The following is an 8222-nucleotide window of genomic DNA, read 5'->3' as shown; positions in this document are numbered from 1 at the left end:
AGAAAGAAAGAAAGAAAGAAAGAAAGGAAGAAAGAAAGAGAGAGAAAGAAAAAAAGAAACTCCCTTAGTAACCATCCTTTCTTTGTCTACAGACTTTCTTTCCTTTACAATGCCCCTAAACTGATACCTTATTTTCTTAATCCTTACCTTAAAAGTCATATTTTTATTCCATTTCACAGAACATTTTATATCGAATGTCTGGAAAACATTTCACCTGGAGCTGAAAATATTTTTCGCCCTTGGATATGCAAGCGCTTTGTTTCAAGAAAAGAAACCCTTGTGTCTGTGTGAAATATTTGTGTATTTGCTCTACTTCTGTGAGATATTTGTATATCCTGGAATTGATGACAACATTCCCATTCAAAAGAATTTTGGGAAAAGCAGCTCATCCATAGCAAGTATCACACAGAATATGCAAACGAATGAATTCATTGTCTATTAACAATAAGCCTAAGCAAATAAGGGGAAAAGGGTCTCCTCAGAGAAAGAGTTGATTCTAGGCAGGAGACTAGGAGAGAATAAAGATGGGCCAGGAACATCTTATAGTACCGTAAAATTAGGAAGTTCTTAAAATATACACCATCACAAACACACACACTGATAAAGGCATCAAAGGGATGCAGAAACTAACTAAAAGTTCCCCAAATGGCCAAAGCTAGAAAAATGTGAGCAACAAATTAGATGACATAAATAGCTCTGAGTTCATAGTATATAAATTAATAATAAATAAACATACGAAGCAGGCAAAAGGACAAATTTCCCACGCAGAAGAATTCCCACTCATTCATGTAGATACTCCACCCTCCAAAATGTAGAGTGTAACAGCCAACTCCTTAAGTGTGAGCTGTGCATTGTGACATCTTTCCAAATAGTACAGTGTAGAAACAGTGGTAAAATGAGTAATTTCACAAGGAACAAACCTGACAAACACTATTTAACTCAGTGATCAAGGTCAACATCAACAGAGAAGTCACGCTGATAGTATGTACCCTTGATGAAATGTTATAAAATAGCATTTTGCCCTTACGGTCTTCTTTCCCAAAACCCGTAACTTACATCTAAACATGAAGAAAAGCATCAGACAAATCTCAACAGAGGGACTTGCTGCAATAATACTCCTTAAAACTCCCGATGGTGGCTAATGGTATACAGAGACACCTAAGAAGAGCACAGAAATGCCAAGCAAAATAATAAGTAGCTTTATATCAGTTTACTAAAGACTTAAGAAAAAAAAAATTCAATGATAGCAAATAGCAAAATAAGTTTACCCAACACTTTAAAAATAAAATTCTTAATTATACTGGAGTCTTCAACTGTTTATAACTTCTGACTCAGTGAGTTAATTTTACTTATTAATTTTGAGACAGACTCTGGCCCTGTCAGCCAGCCTTGAATGCAGTTGCACAATAATGGATCACTTCAGCTTCAACTTCCTGGGCTCAAATGACCCTCCTACCTCAGCCTCTCAAGTAGCTAGGATACAGACGTGCACCACCATGAACAGCTAATTTTATTTATTTTTTTGTAGAGAGGGGAGATCTCCCTACATTGCCCAGGCTGGTCTCAAACTCCTGGGCTCAAGCTATCCTTCTGGCAGGCTCTCCAAAAGTGCTGGAATTACAGTGAGCCACTGCACCCAGCCAAGATAATTTAAAAATACTAGTATTTTGCCTTTAGAAATGTATCTTTAGTAAAGCAGGAAGAAGCTTCTTGGTATCTTCTCTAATACCACCCTATAATATGTAATAACATAAGCACTTAAAATAAATATATGATAATGAGGAAATAATTGTCATACTATTAAATAAGATAGCTAATTGAAAATTGTACTTGTAGTATGGTTTTAAGAGTCAATAAAGTCTATTCATTTAAAAATGAAAGCCAACATAAAAATTTAATAATTATTTTCTGCTGTAATTAGCTAACAGAGATTTTTTAAAAATCTTCCCCCTTCTATGAAGACTCAAGTTTTTAACTGAGTAATTGTTATATTTATACGATAACTAATATTTAAAATTATCAATATAATATGATAAAATACATTTATAAATATAGCATATAATGTTGTGGATATTGTTTTGCCTTTAAAAGTTAAATGTAAAATTAAAGAAAAGAAAAAATTAAGCAAATCAAAGAAACTAGATATTATTCTAATTAGGACACTTCCTGTAGCATTTTTTTATTCACATACAACAAAAATCTAATGTTGGGTTCTGGGTAAATACAAAGACTTCAGAACATTACACAAATAGTGAGTTCATTTCGATTTCCCAAGTTATACTCCAAAGAAAGAAAAAGAATGATGAAGTAGATACTGATGGTTGAAAAAGAAATAATCTGGATTGGCATTATTCCAATATCCTAATTGAAAATAAGACTCTTAAGAGATTACTGTATTGAGCAAGGGTGCACCTGAATGTACTTTTCAGGACAAATGTGTAGTGGGAATTAACTAATATGGAAATGTCTTTTCTAATAATCATTTATGACCTTTCAAATACCCAAGCAGAGGAATTGGGATGTATACAAATGAGACAGTATGAGCAAGTTGCCTTTACTTCTGAAAGGACACATAGATATGGAGAGAGAAAGAGAGAGAAAGGGAAGAGAAAAAAAGAGAGAGACAAAGAGAGAGTGATTCTTAGACAATTGGAGTTGTTTGAAGGTACAGATAACCTGAATCAAAAGACAAGATATCCATTGACATGGAAATCAGAAAGAGTTTCTTTTGAGAAAACAATTTATAAGAATCGCCCTAAAAACTACAAGAATGTCTTCATTGAATTGTGTAAAAAATTATAACTACATAACATTCTATTCTTTGAGTAAAATATAGTAAGAATGGGGGTTACAGAGTGAGAAATAGAAAGTATTATTTTTTCTTCAGAAAAGGTATTAAAATATTTTTTAAAATACCTACATATTTTGACAAATTGCAGTGTATATAATAATGCTGATGCAATACAAAATCTTACAGAAGTTCCACATAGCTTAGAAAATGCAGTTAAAGCCAAATAGTAAACCTGACTGTAATTACGTCACTAACACCAGAGGAAAGGAAAGCTGATTAATGAGAAACAGATGCTAACCTTGAAGCCTGCAAATTCAACTATATTTAATAATGTAAAGAGGTGGTATACAGATGAAGAATAATATGCATTATATGCCATGGATGTTATTCTTTTCATCATGTAAGGAAATAATAAAACTAAAACGTTTTAAAAAATTGCTATAACATGATAAAAAAATGGATCAAAATTAACGTAAGTTGAAGTGTAGACAGTTTTAATTCTTAGCTATTTGAAGTCTGTTTAATCACGATAAAGCTAGTAATTTTATAGCTACAAGAAATGTTAATATAATTTCTTTTGTTATGCCAGTTATATTAATTACATATTTGTTCATAAAACTTGTCTGAATCTTAGCCTACAAGAAAAGGTTGAAATACAATATGAAATTACCATTTGACAGGGAGCGCAGATTGTGCATGTGGCTAAAGTTTCAACAAGCCACCTCAACACCGGGGAAAACACATTTCATAGTAATTAAACATTAGTATAATAGTTAATTTCATTTGGATTGAAGAAGATATTATAAACTCTGATTTATTTTATGTTTAATTACTCAACAATATTATTTCTCAATTTCAGCAAAGGCCCTTTACTTCTTCAAGATCTTAAAGTACACTGACCTACTTTTGAACCACAGAGTAACACCTGCAATTAAGATGTTACTCTGTATCATTTACATCATTACATTATGTAGATGAGCTTTCAGAACACCAACTAGGACATGTTACTCCTCTAGCACCTTTACTACAATTTTATTTCTTGTATCAGTAACTTGAAACACCTGTGCTTCAAGTACTAAAGAGGAAAAAAATAAAATTATAATAATCCAGAAAAAACCTTTGAAATAAGTCATTGAGGAAATTTGACTCACTAGGCATAGCAAGTGTCATATAATTAAGTCAAATTAAAGGAAAAAATAGTATTGAAAAATAAGTTCAGTTTCTCCAGTGCACTGAATGGTCAACATCTATTAAAGAACCAAAAAATGTCCTTCAGATAAATGTCCCTGCTTTCCTGGAGGCAATAAATACATGACACGCAAGCAGTGATGAATTTCTGAGACTCCTAGAGAACGTCAAGTCCTTGTGCTCTTTCCATATTTTGTCCTTTTTAAAACATTAGCTCTACATTTATGTCAATTTCCCTGAGAGTTTAGTGAGGTTATTTAAAATACCCTTAAATATTTAATATGACTAAAATCATAAAATATATTTCCTTGGGAAACCATTTTAGTCATAGCAAGGTAGGCCACATCTATTAAGAATCTTTCATTCCAACAATGTCATCAGAGGAAAAAAAAGCATGCTGTTTGTTTGGAAGAAATATCACTTCCAAGAAAATAAAAATAATTGGTTTACCAATAAAAATAATTGCTTTATCAGCTACTTTAGCCATCTGATATTTCATATATCTTTGCCTACAGCAATAATATATATCAAGAATTTTTAACATTGTATCAAAACATAGCACATTAACCTCATCTGCCTTGGCTTTTACCAAAGGCAGTAAATCTGAAGGCACATGTAGAATCTCTTTTTTTCCCAGCATAATAAAAATGAAAAATAAATACTTCATTTTATTCCAAAAAAAGAGGAAAAAAAAGAACATTTACCTCTAGTGATTAAAGTCAGCATTTCAAGTAAATTCTACAACAAAATATACCCTAGTGACAGGGTTGACAATCACAAAACAAAAATATACAACAATTCACCAATCATATTAACATTAACTCTCATATCTCAGTGTTACTCTATCCAAACCATGTGGATCTACATGGTGGAAGATGCACAAACAGAATTCCTCCAGGGATTAATTAAAATTAACTGCCTCCACATAAAGACTGGATTATAGGAAATAAAGTCACTGAATAGAAGGCAATGGGAAATTCTCTTTATTATGTGCAGAGAAACTAAAACACTAGAAACTCGTGTTTTACTGGACGCATACCAGAGATAGAAATGAATAATTTTGATGAGGCATGCAGGTTAATTTAACCTTTCCTAAAGAAAGGCAAGCCTCTGAAAGATTCTCCAAAACTGCCTTTTTGCTTTATTTACTAATTAGCATATACTAACTGAACAAGTGTCTTATTTTTAGGGCAATCTACTACAGTTTATTAATTAATTTTTGAACTCAGTCCTCCTAAGCCAACTCTAATTCAGATCTTCATTTTTATCTGTGTCGTAAACACTATCAACTGCTTTAATTCAGTACAAATGACCAAGACAGCCTTAACGTTCTGCTTTTTTTGACTAAACTTGACAGGTTTCTTCCTGACTGTAGCCCTCCCCCATCTCCCTCTTGTTAGAGCATTTACTTAAAAACAACTTGGCAATTGTAAATTCTTCCTTTGCCCCTTTGAGATGTTAATATCCCATCTTCTTGCTGATTTTACAACCCAGAAATGTCTTTCTAAAGGAGCTGGGAGCCATCCCTTTGAAATATAATCATCAAGAGAGGGTCTCTATCTCCCAGTCTCTGTGGGAAGGTAGGAGCCTAACTTCTTCAAGTGTCAATTAGCAAACACTGATGGTGTGATCTCATTGATCAAACTCATCTTAAAGTCCTCCAGCACTTTTTCATTAGCTCATGTTAGTGCTTAAGAAGCTCTAGGAAGACATACATGAGGCCAACAAACATATGAAAAAATGCTCATCATCACTGGTCATCAGAGAAATGCAAATCAAAACAACATTGAGATACCATCTCATGCCAGTTAGAATGGCGATCATTAAAAAATTTGGAGACAACAGATGCTGGAGAGGATGTGGAGAAATAGGAACACTTTTGCACTGTTGGTGGGAGTGTAAATTAGTTCAACCATTGTGGAAGACAGTGTGGCGATTCCTCAAGGACCTAGAAATAGAAATTCCATTTCTGGGTATATATCCAAAGGATTAGAAATCGTTCTACTATAAGGACACGTGCACACGAATGTTCATTGCAGCACTGTTTACAATAGCAAAGACCTGGAACCAACCCAAATGCCCATCGACGATAGACTGGATAGGGAAAATGTGGTACATATACACCATGGAATATTATGCAGACATCAAAAACGATGAGTTTGGGTCCTTTGTAGGGACATGGATGAACCTGGAAACCATCATTCTCAGCAAACTGACAGAAGAGCAGAAGATCAAACACTGCATGTTCTCATTCTAGGCGGGTGTTGAACAATGAGAACACATGGACACAGGGAGGGGAGCACTACACACTGGGGTCAGTTGGGGGGAAATAGGGGAGGGACGGTGGGGGGTGGGGAGCTGGGGAGAGATAGCAAGGGGAGAAATGCCAGATGTAGGTGATGGGGAGGAAGGCAGCAAATCACACTGCCACGTGTTTTCCTATGCAACAATTTTGCATGTTCTTCACATGTACCCCAAAACCTAAAATGCAATAAAATAAATAAATGGGGGAAAAAAATAAAATAAAAATAATAAAAAATTAAAAATAAATAAATAAATAAAAATTTAAAAAAAGAAGCTCTAGGGCTTCACACTCTCCCACCTTTTCTTTGAAGAGAGTTGAATTCAATCTCTGTCCCCTATTACAATAGTCTTAAATTCTTCTCTGCCTGTTTAAATCCATCTGATGCAATTTTTCTTTGATATAACAAAAGGTGCCAAACTAATGAAAGAAACTACTTGGACCATAGAGGAACAAATCAGGTAGTGGTCGTTTTTCTTAATTATAAATAAGAATAATTTTGTGTAGATGTCAAATGACACAGAAGGAAAATGGGCAGCCACTAAATGTAAAACATCAGCAGTAGCATCTGAGTCTCCACAATTCTTTCCTAGGGTAAGAACCAATATCTACTGATACTGTTAATAAGGTATGGCATAAAGAAGGTGATAACAAGTATTTCTGAATTGCAGAATGTGCAAATAAAGAAATCAAGAAGGCAAAATAGATAAAGCCCACTTTTCCTAAAAAAATGTCTATGTGGGAAATATTTTTCTAACACCTCCTTATTTTTCCCTATACATTGCTCTGCCTTTTTTTCTTTTCAAGTTACAAACTAAGTTGATTCTCTTGAACCTTTACTTTTAAAAATAATCTAAAAAAGAGCAGAGCTGAAGTCAGTAGCAATGACAAGTTTGAAATGTGAGTTGTTGTGTTCACATTCTTCTAGAAAAATGTCTACTACCTGTTTCTATACAAACTCCATTAGATAATTTAAAGGTATATTCTTAAGGAAGATTTCTTTTAAAAGATTTTTAAACTCACCAGATTATTTTGAATGGAAATTTATCATGTAATAAAATGATGAAATAATCTGTTTCCCAAAAACCAAACCAGAACACAAATCTATACCGCTATGAAAAGGCACATAAATTCAAAAGAAGAATTCAATTTTTTTTTTTTTTTTTTTTTTTTTTTTTAAAAGTGAGTTTCGCTCTTGTTACCCAGGCTGGAGTGCAATGGCGCGATCTCGGCTTACCGCAACCTCCGTCTCCTGGGTTCAAGCAATTCTCCTGCCTCAGCCTCCCAAGAAGCTGAGACTACTCGCGTGCGCCACCATGCCCAGCTAATTTTTGTATTTTTAGTAGAGACGGGGTTTCACCATGTTGACCAGGATGGTCTCGATCTCTTGACCTAGTGATCCACCAGCCTCGGCCTCCCAAAGTGCTGGGATTACAAGCATGAGCCACCGCACCCAGCCAGAATTCAAATATTTTTTCTTTACAATGAAATTGACAAATCTACAATTCTGTTTGAAATAGTTTAATTTCTCTGAATTACAGATGTAATTCTGTATTTAGTTCTATAATTAGCTCTGTGTCCTGAGCTAATTCATATGTAATGCCAATAAGCATGCTTGTATGGATGACACAAAAGGAAGATTTTCTGTAAGCACTTTCAAAAATTTGTCATGTGTCTACATATTTCCCATATTAAGGACAATTCACATTTGTTATCTATCAAAACAAATATTCAGTCTTAAAATTAATACAGCTATTAATGTAAAACGACAACAACAAAACTTTTATTTTTTTTTTTATTTTTTATTTTTTTTTCCCATTTATTTTATTGCATTTTAGGATTTGGGGTACATGTGAAGAACATGCAAAATTGTTGCATAGTAACACACGTGGCAGTGTGATTTGCTGCCTTCCTCCCCATCACCTACATCTGGCATTTCTC

This window comes from Cebus imitator, unplaced genomic scaffold (assembly GCF_001604975.1).
Source record: "Cebus imitator isolate Cc_AM_T3 unplaced genomic scaffold, Cebus_imitator-1.0 Scaffold676, whole genome shotgun sequence".
Lineage (NCBI taxonomy): Eukaryota > Metazoa > Chordata > Mammalia > Primates > Cebidae > Cebus > Cebus imitator.
This window is presented reverse-complemented; position numbering follows the sequence as displayed.